The sequence below is a fragment of the Sus scrofa genome, chromosome 6 (genome assembly GCF_054392235.1).
Source record: "Sus scrofa isolate SSC_HxYL_T2T_F1_AM1 chromosome 6, Sscrofa_HxYL_maternal_Yorkshire_Landrace_v2.0, whole genome shotgun sequence".
NCBI lineage: Eukaryota > Metazoa > Chordata > Mammalia > Artiodactyla > Suidae > Sus > Sus scrofa.
The window spans coordinates 27,979,505-28,007,347 of record NC_139388.1 but is presented as its reverse complement, the minus strand read 5'-3'; the positions used below and the strand labels follow the sequence as shown (position 1 = coordinate 28,007,347).

Genomic DNA, 27,843 nt, shown 5'->3' with positions numbered 1-27,843 from the left:
AACTCCCCAGACCCTTGGACGTTCCTGAGCCATAAGAGCAATGGGAATATCTTTCCTTATAATATTTGGTCTCTTGTGCTTTGTTCCCCAAATGACTACAGAATCATAAAGGTGAAATGGGTGTCTTGTTATTTGCAACCATTCCCTTCAATCACAACTGGGTTTTGTTAATTAATGAAAATCCTTTAAAGCTGAGGGGAGATGATGGGCAACCCAAAGCTGGTTGCCAGGGGGGCAACCAGGTGACTAGAGGGCTGAAACTTCCGGTCCCACCCCTGATCTCTTGGGAGGGGAAAGGGGCTGGAGATTGAGTTCAATCATCTATATACAATGACTTAATCAACTATGCCTCTGTGATGACAAATCTATATAAAGAGAAGGCAAGGATTCAGAGAGCTTCTGGTTGGTGAACAGGTGGAGATTCCAGGAGGGCGGCAGGCTGGAGAGGGTCTGGGAACTCTGTGCCCCTCCCCACATACCTTGCCCTGTGCATCTCTTCCATCTCGCTGTTCCTGAGTTATGTATTTCTGTAATAAACCTATAATCTAGTAATTAAAATGTTTCTCTGTGTTCTGTGAGCTGCTATAGCAAATTCATCAAAACTTAGGAGGGGAGTTTTGGAATTTCCACTCTATCTCTGGTCTGTCAGCAGAGCAGATGACACCTTGGACTTGTGATAGACATCTGGATGTGGGGGGGTGGTGGTGGTGGTAGTGGTGTTGAGGGCTTGTAGGTCTTGTCATCTTGTAAGACTAAGCCCTTCATCTGTGAGATCTAATACTATTTCCAGGGAGAGAGTGTCAGAATTAAGTTGTAGGGCACCCAGCTCATGTTAGATAATTGCTTGGAGTGGGAAACTCCCCGCCACATGTTGGAATTGGTCTCAGAATCTTAGGCAGCCTGTCCTGCAACATATTTTAGTTTTCTGAGGTTTTCTTTGATATCTACAACCTTTATAGATTAAAATTACAGTCAAGTAACTTAACCACCCAATAGCCCCGTGGCACTGGATTAAATGTGCTGTCGATTTGTTTAATTCTATGGAAACTCTGCAAGATGAGGTTGGTGGCCCCGTTTCTTTAAGTGAAGCAATTAAAGTTTGGAAAGGGAAATCACTGTAAGCTCCCATCACTATAAAGTGGAAGTGATGGGACCAAACATCATTGTCAAGGGCTCTTTGCATTAGATCTTAGCTGTTCTTGATCCTACCACATAGAACTTAAAAACCATATCATTTCAAATCGCAGATGATAAGTGAATGATGCTAATGATGGCCGTAATATCACGTTATCATCTTATGTGATGTCAAGGCTTCAAGTTGCTTTCATGTCTTTTTTATTAATTTTTTTATTAAAGCATATTTGATTTACAATGTTTTATCAATTTCTGCTGCACAGCAAAGTGACCCAGTCATGCCACATATATACATTCTTTTTCTCATATTATCTTCCATCATGTTCTATCACAAGTGATTGGATATAGTTCCCTGTGCTATACAGCATGACCTCATTGCTTATCCATCCTAAATATAATAGTTTGTATCTACCGAGCCCAAACTCCCAGTCCATCCTGCTCCCTCCCTCTCACCCCTTAGCCACCACAAGCTTTCATGTCTTTTGTATTTTAGAGAATCAGTGGATTGAAATCACAACCTCAGATGGCTACCATGAGGCTAACCTCAGTTTAAAGGTAGGTAGAATTTGGTTTTTTGTTTGTTGGTTTTTTAAAAGTAGGTAGAGTTTACAAGTCCTAATAGGGCCTCTCCTACAGAGTCAATGTTATAAACACATAGTTGCTAAGTTCTCAGGCTATCCCATTATTACTTTGCATGATGCTAAGGAGGAGGCTGGGTCAATGGCTGCTCAAGACTGCACTGGGGAAACATAAATTTACCGAGTGACCCAGCAAACCCACTCCCAGGTATCTACCCAAGAGAAATTAAAATACTTATACACAAAACTAGATTTTGGTACACAGAAATTCACAGCAGTATTATTCATATTGCCAAAAAGTGGAAAAAACATGAATTTAAACAAAATGTGGACTACCTGTATGAGAGAATATTATTTAGTCATAACAAGGAATGACGTACTCATATGTCATGTACGAATCCATACATTATGCTAAGGTGAAAGCAGCCAAAAGCAGAAGACTGCATAATACATCATTTCCTTTATACAAAATGCTCAGAAAAGGCAAATCTATAGACACAGAAAGCCAATCAGTGGTTGCCTGGGGCTAGGAGGTGGAAACAGGGATTAATTACAAAAGAGCACCAGTATCATTGTGAGCTAATAGAAGAGTTCTAAAATGGAATTATAGTCATGGTTGCACCCTAGGAATTTAACTAGAAAAGAAATGATTGAATTGCACACTTAAAATGGGCAAACATTACAATATAAAAATTTTACCTCGCTAAAGCTTTTCGTTGTTGTTGTTTGTTGCTTTTTTTTTTTTTTTTTTTTTTAAAAAAAAGACCATTAGGAGTATAACAGAAAAGTCCATGTGGTTCAGAATTGCTTCCTCTTTTTCTCATCAAGACTTTTTGGCAGAATGTCAGAGTCGGTCAAGCTCAAGGAAAGTTTCCCCGGAAAGTAGATGCAGGAGACATGTTCAAACCAATTTCTAGTCTATGGTTATGTGTGAAGAAACTGATCTTCCCAGAAACAAGTATGCTCACATCTCTGTCCCACCCCAGGACTTCAGATTTCCATACTGAATATCTGGGAGGTTCCTAGTCAACAAGAGTCCACTTTCTGGGTGTGGATGGAATAAGAACACAGGGTGATGGATGGTGTCAAGGATATTTCACAACAGCCACTCAAGAGGCTTGTGAACTGAACCAGCCTCTTACTGGAGATGCCATTTCTGGACCAGTGTGCTAATGTTTCCCGGATCCAGTGACCCTCCTCCTGCACTTGGCTGGTGAGTCATTGTCATGTCCGTTCTGCTCTCCTCCCCTTTACCATGTTCCATTCAGACAACTCTCTCTGCTCTAGCAGTCTTTCCCCAGCTAGGACTCAATGCAGTATTTTAAGTTTCTTCAGTCTTCTGTGTGATGACATTACAGATCTGTTTTTTGCTATGTTGGTGTGATTATGCTGGCCCAACTTCCCGAGGGTAAGAAGTGACTACAGGAGTTTCTGTTGTGGCTGAGCAGTAACAAACCCAACTAGTATCCATGAGGATGTGGGTTTGATCCCTGGTCTCATTCAGTGGGTTAAGGATCTGGTGTTGCTGTGAGCTGTGGTATAGATTGCAGACATGGCTAGGATCTGGTATTGCTATGGTTATGGTATAGGCTGGCAGGTGCAGCTCCAAATCACCCCTAGCCTGGGAACTTACATATGCTGCAGGTGTGGCCCTAAAAAGACAAAAAAAAAAAAAAAGTGACTAGAGGTGGCCAATATGCTCAGGACTCCTCAAAGGCCCTCTTCTAGACTCTGGAGATATCTGCCACTCCTGAGGCCAAGCTAGAACCCTCACCGACTGGAACCTCATAAACTTTCTATTCCCTTAATAAAAATGGAACAAACAACAGTTGCCTATTCACAAAGTGTGTTTATCATTGGAATGTTCTAGCACTCTCCTTTCACATGAGACCCACCTCCCTCCAGCTTAGTCCTGCTCCTTCCTCATGGAATTGGAAATAAAGACTGGTGTAGAAATGGGTCATCAGTGTGCTACTATTTCCTGGGAGAGTGGGCAGTTGTGGGTGGGCCAGCCTGACGTGTGTATGTCACATCAATTCTTCTCGTCTAATCTCCTTGAATTGCAGTTGACTCAGACTGCGATGCTTGATGCTGGCAGGGTTGTCTGTGTGTTTCCGAAATAATTAGAATGCTTTAGCTTTAGGAACTGTGGGGCTGTCCCCCAGCACCAGCCCTGATCCCAACCTTCACTTGATCCACAGTTCTAACACTAACCCTAGTCTTAGAATTGGGTGACGCCCTAACTCAAATATAAGAATACAAAGTACTTATCACTATGGTGACACAGTTTCATTACTGATATTATTATTTAAACTTTAGCAACATTCAATAATGAAATAATTTAAAAAATCACTTCTGTTTGTTGAGTGGGTGTTCTATGTCAGAACATGTCATCTATCAATCAATCAATATATCTATAGATGGATAACCTATAAACCTCCAAAATCAACATCTCCATTAGCTGTTTACCTACTTTCCATCATCTGCCCACCTAATTCAGGGCTTTTTGGTATCAGGAGTATGGACATTTTGGGCTGGATGATTTTAGGTTGTAGGGTGTATAGCAAAATATTGAGCCTCTAGCCACTAGATTTTGGTAGCTGTCCTCAGCCAAGTCACGACATGTCAATCAAAAATGTCTCCAAACAATGCCAATGTCCCCTTGGAGGAGGGGAACACAATCTATCTAAGCTATCATCTATCCATTATTTTTACTGCTCCTTTCAAGAAGGTACAGCATAGACACTCTTCCCATTTTACAGATAAGAAATTGAAGCTGAAAATTTAAGCCACTTATACAAGGTTCCATAAGCATCAAGTGATGCATGTGGGGGATTAAAACAAAATTTACCTTATTTTAAAACATGCATGTTCTTTCTATGATGCTAGGCTCTTTTACCTTGACCTTAGCCAAAAGGCCAGGGTGAGAAGCAATATAGACTACGCTATTTTAAATTAAACATTAATGCTCCCCAGTGGATCCTCAGGGCCATTATTCTCCTTTATTGTGAACTTGAAATTATCCTCAAACTTAATTCTGACTCTCAGAATTAAGAGAGTCCAGACATGTCTTCCAGCCTAAACATATATGAATGTATCTACAGCCCAAACCGTCATTCTTATCCTGTCCTTGACTCTGGACTTTACCCTACTTCCAACACCAATTCTTAGCCATCTAATTGCTTTCTAGATCCTGTTTCCTCATCCCAGACAATGAGAGTTGAAACTGGAGGAGAGCCCTTCTGTGCCCATGAACCCAGCAGAAGTGAGTAAGCCCACCTATAACCAGGGACTGGTATATTGTTCCATCCTAAAGAAGAAGGATGCAAATGGTCCCTCCTTTGCTGATCCACTGAGTTAGTGTGCGTGTGGACCCTGGTCTGCTACAGAACCCCCTGAAGTGGGGATGTTCGGAAATACCCAATAATAGAAAGCTTCTATTTGCCCTCCTCAGGAACAGACTAGAACTGATGGATGTAACTTCTGAAAAACTGAGCAAATGAAAAAAGGGTCTATTAACAGATCAGTTGGATTCTCATATTGGTTCAGCTTCTACCCAGCAGAAGTATTTTTGATTTCTGCCCAACACCCTGAGGCCCATTGGATGGCTGACAGCTTCTGGCTTCCATGTCCAGAATTCAAACAGGGTGAGATGTTGTATAGCAATTAACAGTGATGCTTGGAAGAGATGGCAACAAGCTGAAAAAAATTAATTGAAAATTTAACCTTCAAATAAAAATACTTAGACCTTAGGCTTCCATTTGTAAGCAGCTTATGCTGTCTATGCACATTCTGTTGTATTATTTAAGTATTTTCTACACCATTTCTGATTAATACAGCAGTGCTATTTTCCAGTCCAGTCTCCTTAATAAATATATGTGTCAAATATCCGTTTCCTCCCTTGAATGCAAAGGCTTTTAATTCCCCCTTGTTTGCATGTGCTAACTGGCAGTGTAACGAGATTAACAGCTCTGTCTTTTTCTTCTTCTGCAGATTTTATAAGAAAAGCCAGTGGGCTCCCAGACAAAGTTAAAAAGGTACCTTCTTTAATTTTGCATATTGTTAGCTACAATCCGGTTGCTAATGTTTGTTTTATTTCCATCTGTCAAAAGCGATGCCAAAATACGTTGTGTTTGCCTTGAGTTGGCTCAATTAATCCTCCTCTGGAAACAGTTCTGTCATTTCATGTTCGGTTAAGGCCCTGATTCAGTAGCTACCAAACGGGGGCTCATCTCTGCCAATGGCAGCCAGTGCACATTTAATGTGACATTCTGGGAAATATCTGCTTGACAAAGACAAAGGGGAAGGAGGGGTAGTGCCCTTATAGGAATGTTGATTTGGAGCCAGCCCTGTCACTCCCATGGGTACAAATAGGTGTGTCCTGGGCTTGAGCCTCTACACCAGTTCCTGCGGAGCTAAAAGAACTTGCTAATGTGTCACACTGAGAGAGTGGCTTTGTGGGGTCTCAGCATGGGGCAGACTTCCCTCCATGAGTGGTTTCTATGTAAGTCTGATGATGGGGTATTAGTGTGCTGGGACTGCCATAAAAATACCACAGACTAGGTGGCTTAGACAACAGACCTTTATTTTCTCACAGTTCTGGAGGCCGGAAGTCCAAGATCATGGTGTCAGCAGGGTCACTTTCTTCTGAGACCTCTCTCCTTGGCTTGTAGATGTGGCCCATGTCTTCACATGGGCTTCCCTCTGTGTCTGTGAGTTGTCTGCATCACAATGTCCTCTTTTTATAAGGACACCTGTCATGTTGGAATGGGCCCATCGTAATGACCTCATTTTAACTTCATGACCTCTTTGCAGACCCTGTGTCCAAATTCAGCCACAGTCTGAGAGACTTGCAGTTAGGGCCTCAACATAGGAATTTTGGAGGGAGGCAATGCAGCCCACAACAATGGTAACTAGAAAATAGTGAAAATATGAGAAGAAGGGAAAGAGCGCAGGCTCCAAACTATACATGCAGCCACTCTGTAGCTGCCTCTCTTTCTCTCCTCTCTCTCACTTCTTGCATCTTCTCTCTCGCTGAACAAAACCTCTAGTCACCATCCCTATGGAGTTAACATAAGTTACAGAAGGTAGGCTTTTGAATCAGTATGCTCTGAGTTCAAATCCTGACCTGACTCTTGTTAATTCTATGACCAAGGGCAAATCATTTAAATTCTAACTCTCAGGTTCCTCTGTTTAACCGGTGGGGTTAATAACTAACACAGCTGATATTGTTTCGTATGGATACAAGGTACTACTTGTGAAAGCCAGGGGCACCCCAGGGTTGGGGAAGTGGGAGTGGTCTGCTCTGAGCACAAGGGGTGTATCTTGCATAGGAAATTTGAAAGAAGTAACACAGTTGCCTTTTAAAACAATGTCTGTAGTAAAATACCTTCCCCCTCATGGAAGATGCCTCCCCCTGCTGACCTTCTCCTCATCTAGAGCAGGAGGGAACCTTATCTAGAAACAGGCTAGAACTCTGTTTCCATCTATTGCATATGAAATGCCATCTACCCCACCCCTCCCCCACCCACTTGCATCCTGAATTTAGTCATTCTCAGGACAGCTTAACTAAAGGTCTTTCACATGACTGCACACCTTATTTTTTATTCATTTTACTCAGAAATTGCCAGCCCTTGGAGCTAAATTATATATGATAGAGGAGAGTCATCATTTATCATTGTTTTGAAAAGAGGAGGCCTAGTAGTCTCTGATTAGAGCTGCCTTCCTCCTCCCCAATTCTCTCCAATTCTTCTGTCCAGCTTCCAGAACTGGGTCCTGCCAGAAGACATCTTGATAAGAGTAAGGAGTACAAATCCACAAAAACTGACCGTAGGAGAGGGGTGGGTGGCTGGGCTGTTGCTTTTATGATCCATATCCCTTTCTGAAGTGGTACCCAACCCCCTGGCACCTTTATGTAAAGTAGCTACTTATGTAATCACTATACTGTATAGTAGCTATTTTATGTAAGTAGAAGAACAGAGAGTTGATTAATTGTGAAACTAAAACACTTCTGACTTGAACCCAGCCAAAACCCACAGTGGGACTTGAACCCACATTTTTTTTTTTTGGTGAGATTTTTATTTTTTCTATTATAGTTGGTATACAATGTTCTATCAATTTTCTACTATGCAGTAAACTGACCCAATCGTGTGTGTGTGTGTGTGTGTGTGTGTATTCTTTTTCTCACATTATCCTCCATCATGTGCCATCACAAGTGATTAGATATAGTTCCCTGTGCTACACAGCAGGATCTCATTGCTTATCCACTACAAATGCAATAGTTTGCATCTACTAACCCAAAACTCGCAGTCCATCCCACTCCCTCCCCCTTCCCTTGGCAACCATAAGTCTGTTCTCCAAGTCCATGAGTTTTTTCTTTACTGTAGATAGTTCATTTGTGTCATTTATTACATTCCAGATATAAGTGGTATCATATGGTGTTTGCCTTTCTCTTTCTGATTTACTTCAGTTAGTATGAGAGCCTCTAGTTCCATCCATTTTGCTACAAATGGCATTATTTTTTATGGCTGAGTAGTATTCCATTGTGTATATATACTACATCTTCTTAATACATTCATCCGTTGATGGACATTTAAGTTGTTTCCATGTCTCGGCTACTGTGAACGGTGCTGCAATGAACATACGGTGCATGTGTCTTTTTCAATGAAAGTTTTGTCTGGATATATTCCCAGGAGTTGAACCCATGGTTTTTTAACTAGAATCACTCACCTGGTGTCTGGACTTATTGAGGCTCAGGTTCTTTGTGTCTCAGCACAGAGGGAATCCAGAGAGAGACAAAGTGATAGGCAAGAAATAGATTTATTAAGATAGGATGCTTGTGAGGGATACAAATGGATAGACAAGGAGGCTCTGCCATTAGGATCAGGTCGGCTGCATTCTTATAATCCAAGGAAAGTGGGGAGGGGGAAAAAAGACTGCCTTCTCCTCATTTGAGTAGACAGCAGGCTTACATCAATAGGTTCTCCTTCATATTGGGTAAGAGAGTATTTGACCTATAAGGTCACACTAGGACTGTCTTGGTGCTTATTCAAATCAGCAGAAGAGAAATAACATATGCTAAAATATGTTGAATTAGCTCAGGTTTCTGTAATGAGGGTCTCCTCTTTGGAATGTCATTCTTCCCTTAAATTCCTATACTTGATCCTAAGAATCATTATCTTACTGAACTGAATGCAGGCCTCATTTTGTCTTTCACCTGAGGCATATCTTGTGCTTTTGTTTACTGTTTTATAATTAAACAATTCCAAGATGTTCCAATGGCTTTCTTGAGTGATTATTAACTTACAGTGGTTTCCCAAAGTTCCCTAGGTTTCCTTTTCTGGTCCTCTACTAGGATTTCTACAACTACCTGTGAAACTATCCCACTTAATCCCTATCAGTTGTATTGATACACACACACACACACACATACACACACACACACACATATGCATAATTATGAATGGTACATTTCTTTTTTCAGTGAATGATATATGTCTTCATATAAATAAAAAAGTCTAAACCCTTGGCATGAATCATTCAACTTTTCCAGAGAATATTTCACACTGAGGTTTTATAAATCAACTTCCTCAGTCTAGATCTCCAGAGGTGGAAGAAATAGATGGTGGTGTATACATTGCATGGGTGTATCATTAAGTTATTAAAATGATGGCTTTGATAGTCATTTAATAAAATGGAGCTGTTTGATCATATCATGAGACATGAATAAAAAGAAGCAAAGGGCTATAAAACATATATTAAAATGTTTAACAAAAAGTAGATGCATCTAAGTTTGTCTAATACTATGTAAAATGTGATTTGCTCATACAGAGATGCCTTTGGAAAGAGCCCTTTTCTGTGAGGTGGGTGGCCGGTCTTGTATCTGCTCTGTCCACACTGGGTATCAGAATCCTAAACCTGTATCCCATTAGTTTGGGCCTGATTTGAATTTCTATAACTAACAGAACAGGTTGTAGGGAATCTGAAGATGAAGGACGGGATCAAATTTAGGATGTAACAATGGCACTCAAAAGATGGGGTAGCCTGGTTGAACCCAATCTGAAATGCAAACTTTATAGAGATTTCTAGATGGTTGGCATACCCACAGTGAGATAAACTTTGAATGTTTCAAAGCAAGCTTAAATTTTAAAAAGTCATATTTTTCTTAGTAAGGCAAAGTAAAATGTCTAACTTGTATTTACTAAGAGAATTGCCTATTTTTTCTTAGGTGGCTCATCATTCCCAGCCAAGTTCTCTCCCTGCACACCATTCTGGATGTATTACAGATTTGGGCCAGGATAATGTTTCCATGGGTCAGGCCCATAATTATGAGCTGCAAAGTTTTCTGTGTTTCATTTACTAGAGATTGTTCAATTGGTAGAATGTGAATAACAAAGTTAATATAAAATCAGTTGAAGGTCATTCAATATGCAGCTAGAGCTCCAGTTTGTTCTGTGTGTTCCCTCTGATTTCTGTGCCCTCATCTCGTTTCTCTTTGATTGCCATTGGGTGTAGAGCTGGAGAGGGATTTTGGTAGCAGCAATTATTTTTCAAAATGGGAAGAGTAACAAAGGGAACATCTTGGCTGCAGGGTTATAGATTCCATGCCTCTTCCTAAATATCTTGATTGGACTCTCCCCCTTGAGTGTGGCTGGTGGGTCACTTCACACCCATAGCCACAAGGCTCCATGTTGCACAAGGTTGTTGGGAGGAACCGTATTGAGATGTGACTAGTGACTGCGTTTTAGTCCTGGGATTATGAGAATATTTTCTTCCCTTGTTTTCCAAATGTCCTTTAATGACTTTGATAAAAAAAGGTGTTTTTTTTTTTCAGACTGTAATAATCATGCTACTTTTTAATGCATGTTCCAAACCTCCTGATATCACATGAGCTAATTCTGTTAACTTCAACACTTTTATCATCACATGTAAGAAACTGAAATATTGAGATTTATAAAGAGGAGTAACTGAAAATTTCCATTAAAATCATTACCGTAGGCTGGATGATGGTAAGAATATCTTTCTAATTTAAAAATTTGAGAAACCTATTTGTAAGCCCAAACAGGAGTTCCCATTAGGGCTCAGTGGGTTGAGAATCTTACATATTCTCAGTGAGGATGCAGGTTCAATCCTTGGCCTCACTCAGTGGATTAAGGATCCAGTGTTGTCACAAACTGTGGTATAGGTCGCATACACATGTTGGATCTGGTGTTGCCGTGGCTGTGGCATAAACTTCAGCTGTAGCTCCAATTTAACCCCTAGCCCAGGAACTTCCATATGCCGCAGGTGCAGCCTTAAAAATAAATGAATGAATGAATAAATGAATGAATCAATCAATAAACCCCATTAAATAGAATAAATAGAAAGATATTATTGTCTAGGATATTAAAAAATATACAGGTCCGTTTCATCCCAACATTTAATCATTCATTCAGTCAACATTTTATATGGGCTTGGCCACTTGATTCACTGGTGAGCTAAGTAAATTGTCCCTGTCCTCAGGGGGCTTACATTCTGAGTTAATTTTCTATCAGAATAATTTTATGTTAGGATTAACAGATACTAAATTAAGAGTGGAGAGGAAGAAAAGCAATAGATTGCAGAACTATGTTTTGCATGTATGGAAATATTTAAAATAAACATTTATTTTCTACTTCACCCAATACACACATAGACACTCACGGTGTCAACACAGTCTCTACCTGGCTCAGAGACGTAGAGTTTATACCAATCATAGAAGTAATAGTCATTTAAGCACTTGTTCTTGAAAGGGCAGTTGGCTCTCTTACATCTTGTTCTTGCCCACCAGTATCTGCTCTGAGATACAATAAGTAAATGAAAGCAATCAATGAGGGCAGGCAAGGCCCCCTAACCCCTAAAAACTGAGGGGCATGACCCCTACAGGGAAAAGGCTGTCCTGGGGCACAGATGGGAAAGCCCTGGCAGCAATATATATAATAAAGGTGACTCCTATATTTCAGAGAGTCACTGGTTTAAAGTGTCACAGAACCAAACGGAAGGATTATGCCGTGATCTCACCTTGGTCCATCAGTACTTGAATGGAAGAACACCTGTTACAGATTAGCACTTCCATGAGGCATCACTCAAGAAATTTTATAAAAAAACAAATATCAAGGGGATCGTTGGGGATACTGTAGAACAAAGGAAAAATAACACTGCCCTGAAAAGGATTGTATAAGTTGAGGGTGGAGAGAATATATAGAATGTTTGGTAAAGTACAGGAAGTTGGACCCTAAGACACTCTTTGAATGCCATTTTGGAAAAAACTACACCACGAACTGATATGAAAAAAATGGAGCCGAGCGAGACAAGAAAATCTTTCAAGGAAGCTAACACTCAACCATAGGGAGATGAACGGCTAACTACTCATAGTGAAGACAGAAATGATCAAAAAGTTAAATCCAAGCGGAGTAGGATAAACTTGAAGACATGCCCTTAAACCGGGTCCTTCTTCCCATCTCTCCCTTCCTCCCTTCCTTTGTTTTCATTGCTTCTTTCCTTCAGGACTGTTTATTGAGCAGCCAATATGTGTGAGAGGAAAGCAAAGAAAAAGTTGAGAAAAGGAGAGAGGGACAAAATGAATGTGACACATAAACATTTTAGGAAAAAAATAAAAATCATTATAGATATTTCCAAAAATTAAAAGCAAGCCATTGAAAGAAAACAATCATCAAGGGTATAATAAGATACAATTTTCTGAAGCTGAAAGGATCTCAATATGGAGATCAAAAATCCCCACTGTATTAAAAAAAGAGATAATGAAAAAAAAAAAAAAAAAAAAAAAGATCTTCACCTAGAAGAGCAGAGTAAATGCCAGAAAATGGAACAGCTTGCACAGGGTTTTCAGAGGAAAGTGTGTGACCTAAGCCTGTTATAACCAGCCAAATGGCCATTTATAGTGAGGGAAAATTAAAAAAAAAATACGAAAACCGAAGTTCATAAAATCCTACACAAAACAAAACAAAAAAGACATTAAACTTGAAAAACTTCCAAAATATGTTACCAATACAATCTTATTAGAGGGAAAAAGAGATGGAATATAACCTACACACAACAGAGAATTGACCTGAAATTAGTGACTCAAGATGGGAAAACTATGGTATTAAGAGTGATTGTGAGAAAAGAAAACAATATAAAATCAAAAACTGGAAATACCCTTCTAATTTGAATGTAAATAGCAGTACAATTCTCAAAAGAGATGGTTCTCAATTATACCATACTAATATAATAGAAAATGAATTTAGAGAAAGGAAATGAAAAACAAACTCACTGAATTGCTCATTTGATAAAAGGGTGAGAGTTGACATTAATTAGATCTTATGGGTTCGAGAAAAAAAAATGACCCAAATATATAAGAGTAAACCATAGTAAACTACTAAAAAAGGTAAGTTCCTTTCAAACTACTGGGAAAAAATAAGCAAAATATGGACCAGAAAAAAAAAAAGTTAAAAGAGGAGGTGTTAACACAGTATATGAAAAGTTGATTTAAAACAAGATGGCCAAGTTGGTCAATAATAATGTGAGTTCACCCTTTGTATATACTTCATTGCCTCATTTAATTCTCTTTTGCAGATGAGTAAAACAGGGCTCATCTTTTAAGTACAAACAGGGCTTGGAGAAGATCTCTTGACTGATAGTAACAGATCTTTTAGTAACTTGCCATATAGGAGTCATACCGTAATTTGACTCTTGACATTTCTCCCCTGATATTGTAGACAGGCAAAGCCTTTGCCTTAATCTGCCTTGGACAGAGGATGCTCTATAAAATCCATAATTTGAGTTTCTCATATGTTGTCCCCCTACCAACACAACACTATTACGGCCCTGCTGTTTCTTGGAGGGTACAGGAGATGATAGCTGTGGGAAAAAAAATACATGGAGAAGTATCCTACAGATAATACTGTTACTGTAAACACTGAGGTTTTACTTAGTAATAACATCTCACTTACCACTCTCATTTTTCCTATGTTCTCAGAGTGCTGAGCTGATTCTATAGCCTAGAGGCAATGCCTGCTTAACCAACACATTCTAGCCAGTAGCCAGGAGGGAAATGAAGGGCTGACAGTTCACAGCTCTGCCTCCCAGGGGGAAACCATGGGAGAGGAGGTGCAGGAGCTGACCATGAAAGGTTTTTAGATTATTTTAAAAGATTTCATATGATTAACAATATTTTCCAGCAACTGAGAAGACCAAACGTATCTACGGTGTTCAGCTGCAAATTTTTGTTCAGGGCTATGTCAAACTAAAAGACAAAGGACATTGAAAAAAATGGATGACAAAGTACTCCCAAGGAAATGCAAAAACAAAGAAAGTGGGCTGACAACCTTAGTTCCAATGAACTTTATTCCAGGCCAAACAATATTAGAGGAGATAAAGTGTGTCATTTTACAATCTGCAATACAGATAAAATAGTCATGAAAATTTATTTGCCGAATGACATAGCATCAAAATATATAAAGCTAAAAATGTTAGATATAAAATGGGAAATTTACAGAAACATGTTTGTTTTGGGAGACAGTAACATATCTCTCTTACTCATGGCAGATAAAATAGACTCAAATATCTAAGTATACAAATATTTAAATAAAATAGTTCAAAAAATAGTCATGTATTACAATAAAAATGTTTTTTAAGTTTCACCAGAAGATTTATAAAATTATCTTATTATAAGCTACAACAAAAAGCACAGTAAATTCTTGAAAGTAGATATTTTGTGAGATCAGTTTTCAAAGTGTAATGTCAGATAAACATAAATTAAAAATTAAACAAATAATGATCATTGAAATTTCTCTTTAAAAAATTTTGGGTTAATGAATAATGGGAACTCAGTTACTAATTACTTAGAAATAAATGAAGGTAAGAAGACATGCTATACTGCCAAAGCTTTACTCCAAGGCAAATTCATAGAGTAAATCACTTCCTTACGTAATGAGAGGCAATCAGTAAGCTAATCACCGTCTCTTTAAGATGTTAGACAGAACACAAATGTAACCCAGGGAGACTGGGTAGATGCAAATGATGAAAATAAGAACAAAAGTAAATTGAAATAGAAAATAATTATAAATAGAAAATGGAAGGAGTATCCAAAATTTCTTTCCTCTTCCTCCATCGTATAACATTAAAAGTAAATAAAACAGATCAGCTAGACCAACTTCTGATGATCTTATTAAATTTTTAAAAAAGGAATCACTCTTCACCCATAAGGAAAATTAAAGATAGACTGGCTAATTCCAAATACAGAGAACATTTAAAAATAAGAGAATACAATTACAATGCACAGCTTGAGGAAAACATACTGATAAAATTATTGATAAAATTGATTATTTAGAGAAGAAATAGACATAATGAAATTGGCTTCCCTCACTCAAAAAAAGCCACACTAGTTCATTGCATAAATGAGTAACTGTGGAAGAAAATGAAAACATACTTGATTCAATGTGGCAATTTCCTCAGTGGACTCTCTCAAACTATTGAAGATGAGATCATTTCTATGATTTATAAATTCTTCCACAGCAGGCACAAGATGAATATGTACTTCTAAGTAATGTTCACAGACTAAATAGATTCAACATGCCTTTCTATTAAAATACCTTAAACGATGCAGACAGACAAACCAGCAAAACAGCATAAATTTAAGGGAGAAGAGTAGGACCACATGCTGCTGAGTTTATGGAATGGATTGAGAAGCATTCTTGAAACCAAACAGGCCCTGCAGTTCAAAGACTCTAGAGAAAAGTCTCAATCTATCAAGTTCCCTCTTGCCCTCTCTCTCTCATGTGTTCCATTGCTCCATTGAGTAAATGCAAACACACACACACACACACACAGCTTTGAGACTGACCCTCACTATCTAACTTAAAGTCCCAGTAGTTTCACTGATGAGAATGGTAAGTGACCATCCACAAACATGGTAGGAAATTTATTATAAACGCAAAGGTTCCTGAGCCCTAATCAATGTCCGGGCTTCTTTTAATTTCTCTATTACTACTGGCTTTTAAAGACATGCAAATAATAACCTAGGGAGTTGCAGAAATAAAAGTGGTGGCAGGAGAAATGCTTCATTCTGGATTATTTATTTGCATGAGAACAAGTGTCCTTAACTAATGGCCTGGAAGCCACTTGTTGGAGCAGGAGAAAATTAAACCTGACCCCCAAATGACTGTAGCCATTAACTCCAGGGAACCTGGGTCATGACTGTGGGCATTGTTGACTCTGGTGCCTAAAAAGCTTAGGTTTAGTTTTCTCAACTTGGAATGAGCAAATCAAATAAATAATTAAAAAAAAATCTCCAAAGTGGGAGACTTTGCTTAGGAGAAAAGCAGCATTGCTCTGGTGTCTCAAAGAGAAAGTGTACCTCTAAAAATTACATTTTCTAAGATAAGTTAGAAATATAAGAAGTCTAAACCGGAGTTCCTGCTGTGGAGCAGTAAGTTAATGATCTGGCTTGTCTCTGGGCAGGCACTAGTTTGATCCCCAGCCCGGTGCAGTGGGTTAAGGATCCAGCATTTCTGCAGCTATGGCATAGGTCATAGCTGCGGCTTGGATTCCATCTCTGGCCTGGGAATATCCGTATGCTGTGGAGGCAGCCTGAAAAGAAAGAGTCTGAGATAAGTCCTGAAAACAATCAGCCTCTCTGAGATAAAATCAAGGTGGTGCAAGAGAGGCAAGAGGTTACAATGAATGCAGAGGGGCATGGAGAGTCCCTTGGGATAAGAATGGAGGATGAGAAATCTCAAACTACCATAGTGGGCTTTTTAATTTGTGTTGGAGGCAAGAAAAAACAGAACTGACCTCAGAGTGGAATCAATGACACCCTGGAATCTATGATGTGGGCTGGAAATAAGAGAAGACGTTGTAATCTGCCATATTCCTCACTAGGGGATACAGAGCATGTGTTTTTTTTTTTTGTTTGTTTGTTTGTTTTTGTCTTTTTGCCTTTTCTAAGGCCATTCCCATGGCATATGGAGGTTCCCAGGCTAGGGGTCTAATTGGAGCTGCAGCCACTGGCCTACGCCAGAGCCACAGCAAGGCCAGGCCCGAGCTGCATCTGCGACCTACACCACAGCTCATGGCAACGCCAGATCCTTAACCCACTGAGCAAGGCTAGGGATAGAACCTGCAACCTCATGGTTCCTAGTCGGATTCGTTAACCACTGAGCCACGACGGGAACTCCCAGAACACATTTTAATTTTACTTTAAAATTTTAATTTTATTTTTACTTTTTGATGATTTAGAATTCTTTTAATTTCTTACCACCCCCCCCACATCCCCCCACACTCTGCTTTAACAAATTCTTTCAGAAGCTCCTAGGCACATGTAGATTTCCGCTTCTGTGGAGAAGTACTGCAGCCTGCTACTACTTCTTGAGTCTTTCTTAAAATTTCTTTTTTTCATCATCTTATCACTAGCTTCCCAACCCCCATAGTTTCATTCTGAGTTAGAACTACCTCTCTTCCATCCCCGCCAAGCTTTCCCCTTTAAATTACATCTTCTAATCGATCATACGCTAAAAAGCAACTAACCAATCTTTTGAGAAGTATGTTAAAAAATAATTGCCAATAGGTGTGAAATTTTAAAAATTGTGATATCTTAGACCACGAAGAATTCTTCTTTGAGTGTCAGTTAAGAGGTATTATGATCAAATGTTATTTTTATTCCTCAGTGTTGTTGTTTGTTTTTTCCTGATGCCTCTGTTATTCACTCACATTCTACATAGCAGATTGATTTAGTTATCTAGGTGTTTTGTATATAAAATCATCTTCATGAGTACTGACTGAAGCACACATTTGTACAACTGCCTTGGAGGTATCTATAGAGTAAGGCCATTGGGTTTCTTCTGGAATAGTTCACAAAGATGGGGTGACTGTTGCTTGAACAGACCTAGAAGTTCTTGTCTCGGTTATAGCAATCAATAGTTGGAAGGATTTGAGATGAAGATTAATATAGGATATTTCTTTCAGATTACTGGGAGCTGGGATGACCCCTCCATTCCCAGCCACAGATATTCTGGAATTTAGGGAAAGCCAGGGCTTGTATTTTCTTCTAAGCATCCTTCCCTAGAGCCAAAGGCAGCTTCAGAGCTACTGAGGGACCAGGACTGCCTTCAGTTGTCTCCATGCCTTGACTCTTATTTTATGCAGTTGCAGTGGAAGGAGAAGTAGGATGGCCTCTGCATAGGAAGTGTCAGTTACTGCCGTGGGACCCCTTCCTCGAGCCAGGATGCTTGATGTTTTTTACAGAGAGGGCGTCCTAGCATTGTGTTCCAGGCATCTTGCTCTCTGAGCACAGAGTGGGCTGGGAATCTGCTTGTAGGACAATCAATTAAACACTTGCTCTCTGACAATTCAAGGTCTAGAAGATCCCTCTATGGGCATTTTTTGTAGTTCTCATTGAGATGAATGGGGGTTCTAAATTATAAATCAAACAGCCTCACATGTTGGATAGCGTGAAGGGCTGAAATTGTTCTGAGGACCATGTGTTTCAGCTCCTTTGTTGCATGGTTTGCTGGGTGCTTTCATGGGAGTGGTATCATTAACTTTCTTTGCAAAATGAAGGAGAAGGAGGAGGAGAAGAAGAGAGGTGAGCCAGAATATGAGCATCACTTTTTTCTCAAAAGGAATTTGGATATAAGGATCCACTAGGGAGGTCCCACTGTGGAGCAGGAGAAACGAATGCAACTAGTATACATGAGGATGCGGGTTTGATCTCTGGTTTCAATCAGCGTGTCAGGGATCTGGCGTTGCCTTGAGCTGTGGTGTAGGTTGCAGATGTGGCTCAGTTCCTGAGTTGCCACGGCTGTGCTGTAGGCCGACAGCTTTAGCTCTGATTTGACCACTAGCCTAGGAACCTCTACATGCCATGGGTATGGCCCTAAGAAGCAAAAAAAAAAAAAAAAAAAAAAAAAAAAAGGGATCCACCATGACTCTGCATTCCCCCTGAGTAAGAGAAAAGGGACGAAACAGACAGACAAACAGAACTAGTTAGTTTTTCACTCTAGGGAATGTGAAGAATGCAAGGTCCGCCTAACTCTTGAACCATGAATCCCAACTCAAGGAACATGACATGTGACATTAGGATTTTAAATGAGGGGGGGTTTGGAAAACCTTGAGTTCAACTCCCTGCTCAGGAGAAAGTCACCTCCATACCTTTCAACAAACAAACTGCCTGAGCCCTCAAATCGGAAGTATTGACACATTCTTGCTTCTTCTAGTTTCCTGTTCACTTTCTCAGTCTTGTGGGGTGGGTAGGCTTTAGATCATGTAATGGTCCTGTGTGCAGTTTGAGTGTGGAGAGAAAAGACTCATGCAGTGAAACTGCTTTCAAGACACTAGAAGGCTAAGGCAGGGTGTCCAGCCTAGAGCTTACCAAAGCCAGTTAAGAGAGACCTTGGCATAGCAGTCTGGCCCAAGCAGGAAATGCATGGCACACCAAAACTGTGTCCTTGGAAGAGAGAGGAGGGGGGGTGCTATGCCAGAGCTGGCAGGATGCAGCCAGCTTGAGGAAGCTCTATGGCAGGAGGACCCCCCGCCCCTGCCTCTCCCTCGCTTGAGTTTCTTGCAGGGGCCACATCTAAAGAGGTGCCAGAAGGCAGGTTGGTCCTCTGGGGCAGTCTAAATAGGTTAGCCCCTCAGGACCCGGGCTGGAGAGAGGAGGGAGAGGAGTGGACTTGGAGGGGGGACACCTCAAGAGTGAAGGTGCGCGGAAGTCTGGAGAAGTCTTGCAACTTTGATTCAACTGCTACCTCCCAGCATCATGGCACCCATTAGTCACAGGGACCATCAGTGTGAGAAGGAAAGGGTGGGAACTTTTTTAGGTGCCCGTCCTGCTCTGCCCGTTAGAGAGAAGAGCCCGGCCCCATGCTGCCTCCCACGGGGCAGGACTGTGATTCCCACCAGAAAGCTGTCTCCAGATAACACACCAATTCATGGACTGAGATGTCTCAGACTCGGGAAAGCACAGAAGAACATTTTTCAGGACCATTGAGAGCATGTTCCCCTCACTGGGCTGAAAGGGTAATAGCGACACATGAAACCCCATCTGGTTGCGGTGCCTGTACCAGAAAACGCGGTGATGTCTTCCATCATTTGGTTTTAGTAGAGATTGTTTTGAAATGGAAGCAATCTGTCTTTCTCATGTCTGGGAAGGGTGGTTATTAACTATGGAGAAACTGTCTCCAAGAGTAGGTCAATTAATTACTGCATTTTAGAGCTGCTTCTTGAAAAACAGCAATTAATTTCACTACGTTTCTGGGTCTTTCTTCTCCAAACCTTATCCATTTGAAATCACTGTTATTCTGGGCAGATAAGGGAACTTGATTATTTCTGAGGGCTTTACAGAAGATCATATTCCGCCTTTTTTTTTTTTAATGAATGCAGGGATAGAATTAGGTTTTAATTATCGCTGGCACCTTTTCACTATTGGAAATAGATTTAAGACAGAAAATGGGAAGGATTCATACTGAAAGGAGAGCTGATAAATACTCAGAAAGACTATTTATCCAAACACGTCTTATGTGAAAATGCTATCTGATATGAAAAATAGAATCTAAACATAACACAGGGTACTTCAGTTTACTGATGAATAGTCTTGCATTTCCCTGGCCTAATGGGTTAATTCTTCTATAAGAATTAATTTTTTTTTCTGGGAAAGAAAAAAATCAAAGGGACTATTCTCACCTGCTCCTTAACCTTTTAACTCAGCTTCAGCTACATTATCTTTCACTGGCTTGGACCTTGCTGCCCTCCTATTTGGTTTCTCAGAAAGCTACAGAGAACTTGACTGGCTTTAGTCCAAAGGGCAGCGAGCAATAATTTTTCTTTGCCATATATCATCTGATTGTGGGAAGTGGCCAAATCTGGGTTTAGAGACCTAAGTCGGGCATTTGTCGCTGGCTTTGCTAGACCTTCCTAAGGAAGTCTGCTTTCCAGCCATTCTCAGAGGTAGAAAGCAAGGTTTCTCAGCCTCAGCACTTTTTAACATTTGGGGCTCGGCTAATTCTTTGTGCACTGGAGAATGTTTAGCAGCATCCCTGGCTTCTACCCACTAGATGCCAGTAGCAGCCCTCTCCCCTCAGCTGTGACAATCAAAACCATTTCCTGGCATCGCTAAATGTCCCCTGGGTGGGAGTGGGGGTGGGAGTCCTCCCTACTTGGAACCACTGGTAACCCAAGGCCTCATGGTTATGAAGATGGGTGTTGGATAGACTACAGGTAAAGATACATGAGCATATGTATGCATAGCTCAGTAATATGAGGGCTGTGGTTTTTTGAAAAGGCTGTGTATTTGTCTGGGGAAAGAGAACCAGTAGAATGTGGATCGATAGATATAGATTGAGGGATAGATATATCCGAGGAGATTTATTACAGGGATTGGCTTATTTCATTACGGAAGCTGAGAGTTTCCACAACCTGCTGTCTACCAGCTGGAGAAAGAGGAAAGGCGCTGGTGTAATTCAGTTTGAGTCCAAAGGCCTGAGAACCAGGGGTGCTGACGTCTGAGGGCAGGAGATGCGCGTCCCAGCTCACGTAGACAGCAGATTCTCCCGCCCTCCACCTTCGTGTTCTATTCAGGCTCTCTGTGGATCGGATGATGCCCGCTCACATCTGGGAGGACCATCTGCAGGTTCAGATGCTCATGTCTTTTGGAAACATCCTCACGGACACACCTGGAAATAACGTTTCACCCACCATCTGTATATGTGTGTCTCTTAGCCCCGTCAGGTAGGTACATAAAATTACCCACCACACCTTGGGCTGTGTCATCAGGCACATCTGGATTTCCATTCAGGCTTTGTCAAAAGCAAGCTCTGGGATACTTCCCCATCTCTGGAGCCTAACAGTGTTGAGTCCATAAGTTTTGGGTGAAGACAGATGAACAGATACCTGAAAAGTGCTTGTTACTGAGCCCAGAATACAGTAGGGGCTCCGGGAAAGGTATCTCCTGCCCACGTGCAGAAGCTGCTTGTGATAAATAGATGGAGAGCTGTACTGGAAATAGAAGACCCATTCTGCTCATTGACAGGTATTTCTACCCTCTTTGCTCTGTGTCAGCTGAGAAAGATGTCTGTCTCTGTTTCATGCCATATACTAGTGTATCAGTTCACATAAAATTGCTTTTCTTTAGGAGTTCCTGCTGTGCAATGGGATTGGCAATACCTTAGGAGCACTGGGATGCAGGTTCAATCCCCGGACCAGCACAGTGGGTTAAGGATCTGGTGTTGCTACAGCTGCAGCTTAGGTTACAACGGTGGCTTGGATCCGATCCTTGGCCCAGAAACTCCATATGCTGCGGGGAGGACAAAAAATTTTTTTTAAAAAAATGCTTTTCTTTAAAAAGTAAGCATATAAGCAACATATGAACATTCCCATTGCAAAACTTCAAATACTACAGATAAAGCTTGAGTCTCCCTCAATCTTTTACCCCAAGGCCACCCTAGAGGCGACCATGGGCAGCAGATTGAGGTGTTTCCCTCTCAAGTTTTTATATCATTATCAGTTTGTGTGTGTAAATATACACGGTTTTATCTTGAACATAGTAATTTCTTACCTTTTTACAGCGTATGCTCTTAGGATATACAGACCTGGGTCATACATTTCGCCCTTCCTTCCTTTCTTCCTTCCTCCCTTTATTTATTTGAGGTATAGTTGATGTGCAATATTATATATTACAGGTGTACAATAAAGTGACTGACAATGTATACTTCATTCATAGTTATTTCACAATACTGTCTCTATTCCCTATGTTGCACAATATATCCTGTAGCTTATTTTCTACAAAATAGTTGGGACCTCTAAGTGCATGACTGGCAGATATTTCAGCTTTGGGACTATTTCAAACAATGCTGCTGTGAAGAGACTTACTTCTCATTGGGCATTTATCTACAATAGACACCAAGAAGTGAAATTGTGGAGATAGAGTATGCGTATTCTAAATTTTAATAGAAAAGGCCAGATCGCCCTCCAAAGTGCCTGGGCCATTATAGAATGGTCCAGCAATCAGTAGCATCAAATCTATTTTTTTTTTGGTCAATCATATAGAAAAAACAAACAAATACATTGTTTTAATTTGCATTCCACTGATTAATGTCAGGTAGAGTATTTTTTCTTATATTTGTTGCCTTTTTCTTTTGGGATTTGCTTCTGCATTTCATGTGCCTGTTTCTGTATTGGATTGTCATCTTTTTCTTATTGATTGTATGATTGTTTTTTATTTGTTCTGTACACTAATTCTTTGTTAGACACATTGTCCAAGAAGAGACTTTAAGACACTGCACAGTAAGCATTTCAAAGGGCATCAAGTTCAAAAGCTACTGTCTGGGAGAATTAGTGAGCTTTTCCCAACTGTGATGTGTCCCCATGTCCTTGTCCCTGTTCTGTTGGCTCTTGTCAGCTGCAGGTGTCTCCCTGAAGTCCTAGATCTCCTGCTTCCTGGGCAGTGTCCCCGCTCCCCGCCTGAGGCTGCCCAGGTAAGCACATCAGTGCAGGTTTCAGCCTTCCCTTCCTCAGACAGCATTCCCAAGTGGGCGGTGGAGAACACCGTCCCTGGAATATTGAGAAATGTTGTGGGCAAACAAGACTCATAACATAAATTTGCAAAACTCACTTGATCAAACCAAATCCATTACCTTTTTTTCACTGCAGGCCATTTTTGCTCTCAGACCCTTTGCTGCACCACCCTACATAGTGTCCCTCCAAGAGGGCACGAATTAGCATCATTTCCCAAATGCCTTTGACAAGATAGGACTTCTTCCCAAGAGCCTCTCTCTAGGCCACCTCACCATGGAAGATGCTTCCAGGTATTTTTCTGTGGTATATGCAACAAAGATGCATCTTGAAAGCTGACACAGGTTCTTCCCGGACTGGGTGTGTATGTGTATGTATGTGCATGTGTATGTGTGTGTTCCATTCTGTGTCTAATATTCCTTTGTGTTCTGTGGGTATATCCCACATGCAGGGCATTTCATGCAGTAGCTAAAGGATGGGTACCAGCAGGATAAATGTGGGAAGCTGGGGTAGAGCTCCAGGACAGTGCTGTTTGCAAATTTTCAGGTTGGGGTCTGATGAGCTATAAGACCTGGGGGAATCTGCTCAGGCTCCGTGGGTGGGAGTTTGCCTGCACTACAGTAGAAGTGATAATATCAGATTTTCAGGAGCTTTGATGAAAATTAAATGAGATAATGCATGCACCATCCTAAAGCAGGTGCTCAGATGTGTTCAAACTGTAATGCCTTTGTGGTTTGAGTCTTGGCACAGTGTGAAGTGTCTGGGAAACCCAAAATCTCACTTGTTCTGGGATGCCCCAGATCCATTCATTTTTAAGAGAGATAGATGGCACTTAATATGGAAATAATATCTGGGGGAGAGAATACAGGCTCTCATCCTTTCTCAGGGTTCTTCCTGTGGGCATCCCATCAGTTTCTCCATTCTTCTTTACCCTAATGGGAGCAGCTGCTATTCATGCTTGACAATTTTTTCTTTTTCCTTTTTTTAAAAATTTATTTATTTGTTTATTTTCCACTGTACAGGATGGGGGCCAAGTTACACATACATGTATACATACTTTTTTTTTTTTTTTTTTTTTTTTTCTTCCATCCCTTGCAGGATCAATCCCATCGCACCCCCTCGAGACACCTGCCTCCACCAGGGGGCATCACCTCCTCAGATGTCTGAGTCCTGGCTCCTTGGAGCTCCTCCCCAGAGCTTCCTAATTCTACTTCTTCTCTTGGTTTTCTCAGCCTTAGTGGGGTGGTAGCTACATCTACAGTTGGTTGAACTATGATGCCCTAGGTTTCTCTTATTATTCCTTATTTCTTTCAACTACCTAATTATCAGCTTTATTCCTATGCAATCATTATTTATATTAAATTATCTTTCTTCAAATAACTGGGTTGGGTCTGTCTTCTGCTTGGACCCTCACTGATAAAAGAAAGAAGGAAGAACAGAAGGAAAGAAGGAAGGGATGGGTTAGAAGGGAGGATGGAAATTGCCAGTCTTCTAAATCCACATCTTGTGCTCATCTCTGGAACTCTCGGCCACTGGCCGGGTCCTCTGCTGGCCGACCCCCATCCTCCTTCTGATAGAAATCTGAACACTCAGTATGTGATGCTTCTCTCAGGTGCAATAACCCACTTACCATAGATTAGCTGGTTAATCATGGTGTGTCTCTTGTTTTCTCATGGGATTGGCTGCTCAAACGTGTTTTTCTTTAAGGTGATAGAAAGTCATCAGTAATTCATTAACGTGTTCTGGTGATGCTGATTGCTATTGTAATGATCATTACACTGTTGTATTAGGTTATAGGTATTAATGTCGTCTCTTTTATGAGAAACTGTTAATGAGCCACATACACTTCTAGAAGAGACTGAGCCCAAGAGCTTGGTGTTGGGAGCCTGCTTATTTCATCAGTTCGGATGGAGACTGAAGGCTTTCCAATGACAGACTCTAGCATGTGTGCTCTGAAATCAGACAGCTTGGCTCTGTCTTCTACTTACTGGGGGGCCCTGAACACTTCGCTTTCTTGCTCTCAGTGTCCCCAACTGAACTAGAGATGCTGATGCTGCTGATGATGATAGAGTGTTGACAGACTAAATAAGATAGTAGAGCTTAATACATTACATTAAGGCACACAATATCTACCACTGCTTCTATAAACCATTCAGACACAGCAAATTTTGAGCCTGTATGCACTTCTTTCTGCCCCAACTCCAATTTTTAAGCCGATTTCACTCAGCAGGTACTGTTAAAACAAAGAGGTGGAAAGACTATCCTTGTGTGCCAGAGTGATCTAGAACAGTGCCTGGCCCTTTGTTGGTGCCTCATAGATGCTCACTGAATGAATGGGTCTATGGTAAGCCCCAGGATTTGGGATCATAAAGATTGAGACTGAATCTACCATTAAACACTATATAAGCTGAATAAGATACTGATTCTCCACAGTCCTCATACTTCTCATCTCTACCCAGGGACAACAAACACCCATCTCACTATAGTGGTTTCCCAGTAGGAATCCCTGGGAAGCTTGTTAAATGAGATGCATAGTCCCAGGCTTGTCCCTGGAGATGCTAAGTCAGACAGTCTGGGATGGGCTTTGATGCTTATATTTCAACAAGCTTCTGGGAAGACTGGGGTGCCACATGGGTACTCCAAGGACCACGCTCTGAGAAACAGTGTATTGCAAGTTCACTGTGAGATCATAATAGGGCTGCAAGTGGAATACTCCTGCCTATCAATTTTAACACACACACCCCCCTTCACTGATTCAGGGAATCCTTTGTACAGGGGTACCTTCTGAATTTTCTGTCAAGACCTTTGGGCTTAAGCATCACACCTGTCAAAAGACATCTGTGAGAGATTAGATAAATTACTTAAATTTTCTGGGCGTCTCTTTTTTCCTCATATATTCTCTCAGATTTGAAGGGATCTTTTTAAGCATATCATGTGAAACATTATGAGGAGAATGCTTTGCAAACCATCAGAGTTCTTTCAGATGTTATGTTTTTCAATATATGGGTTTATTTTCTTGTTTTATGATGAGCCCCTAAATCCATACCCTTAATCCTAAACCAGAAATGATTTGCTTCAAACAGAGAATCATTTATAAGGTGAACTGGAGTTAAGTTATCTCAGGGGACCACTCATCATTTACAAAGCCAGTTTTGAAGGGAAACTTGGTAGCAATGACCGACCTGCTCCCTCAAGGGACAGATGCAGGGCCTGAGTCCCCAGAGCAGCCTTGGGAAGGTTGAGGTCTGGCCTTGGGATGCTGCCCCATGCTTCTCCCCCTGTCCCCACTGAAATTTCCAGTCTGGTCCACACTGCTCGTTTCCTGCACACCAGTCTCCATCTACACATCTCTCTTCATCTCTTCTGCTGTCTACAGGGTGGGGTCAGGGAGCATCCCACACCTTTCCTACCACCACCTCGTCATCCCTCAGTATGATGAAGAAAGGCTGAGCTCCTGGAACTCAGACCCTGGCAACTGTCTTTGATTTAACGAGAGCTGATGGTGGGGAGGATACATGTGTTTCAGAGTCAGACAGACTTGAGCTCTCATCTGTGCCCTGTAAGCTTTCTTTGATGCTTGCTTGCTTGCTTTCTGTCTGTCTGTCTGTCTTTCTTTCTCTTTTTAGGGCTGCACCTGTGGCATATGGAAGTTCCCAGGGTAGGTAGGGGTTGAACTGGAGCTGCAGCTGCCAGCCTACACCACAGCTACAAGCAACACCAGATCTGAGCCATGTCTGCGACCTACACCACAGCTCAAGGCAACTCTGGGTCCTTAACCCACTGATCAGGGCCAGAGATTAAACCAGCATCCTCATGGATACAAGTCAGATTCACTACCACTGAGCCACAACGGGAATCCTGATGTGTCCTTATAGCTTCTAACCGTCACTCTCTTCCTTACCTAGAAGGTGGTGTTAAAGATAAGTTCCCCTCTCGATTGACATGGTAAATAGAGTAAAGGGTGGAAGAAACGGGTGTTAATGAAGCATCTACTGTGTGCCGGACCTTTGGCTCTGTTACTCTTATGCTCCCCATGGGCCTGTGCTGTAGGGCTCCTACTGTCTTTATCCTTCTAGAGCCAAGTGTCAGGAGCGCAAGGACGTTTGCCCCATCCCTTCACTAGGGTCTCCCCACCACCCCCAGCATGGCAGATGTGCAGACATGCTTTCTCTCTTTGGAAGGGAATGGATTCTGCCAGAAATGAAAATAGCAGCAATCTGCCAAAAGCTGCAAGGCCTGGAAATGACAGAGCAGGAACCCATCCGAACCAGCCTGGCTCTGAAGCCCTGGTGGTGTCCTGCTCCTGTGCGTGGGTGGCCCAGTGCTTAGGTCAGGGACAGGCTAGGTGTCCCCATGAAGCCCTGGACCTGTGGGGATCTGTGTGCTCAGTGACCACTCCTGTCTACCTTAGTTCTTCCCTTCACCCTCACTGTCTCTCAGTCTCACCAGCACCTCATTAAAATGCAGTTGCACGATTCATCAACATTATAGGAGGAAGCTGGTAGATAAAATAAAGGAAAAAATGTTAGCATTTGCAAAGACAAGTAGTACTGAGCTTTCTACCTTATCCAGGGGCTAAATGCACACATGTAGCCAAACCACCCTGACC

General features: G+C 41.3%; 1 long non-coding RNA gene across 7 annotated transcripts in view; it reads left to right on the top strand.

Moving 5' to 3' along the window:
* Positions 1-27,843, top strand: part of LOC102162742 (uncharacterized) — a 651,142-nt gene that overhangs the window by 510,101 nt on the left and 113,198 nt on the right. For 6 of the 7 annotated variants that reach the window (XR_014805828.1, XR_014805824.1, XR_014805823.1 and 3 more), the window contains 4 exons: positions 1,628-1,689; positions 2,699-2,925; positions 4,903-4,977; positions 5,706-5,749. This is a non-coding gene — a long non-coding RNA (uncharacterized LOC102162742). Of the gene's footprint in view, positions 1-1,627; positions 1,690-2,698; positions 2,926-4,902; positions 4,978-5,705; positions 5,750-21,302; positions 21,453-27,843 lie in introns of those variants that run through there. The other variant, XR_014805827.1, reaches the window with a different exon arrangement.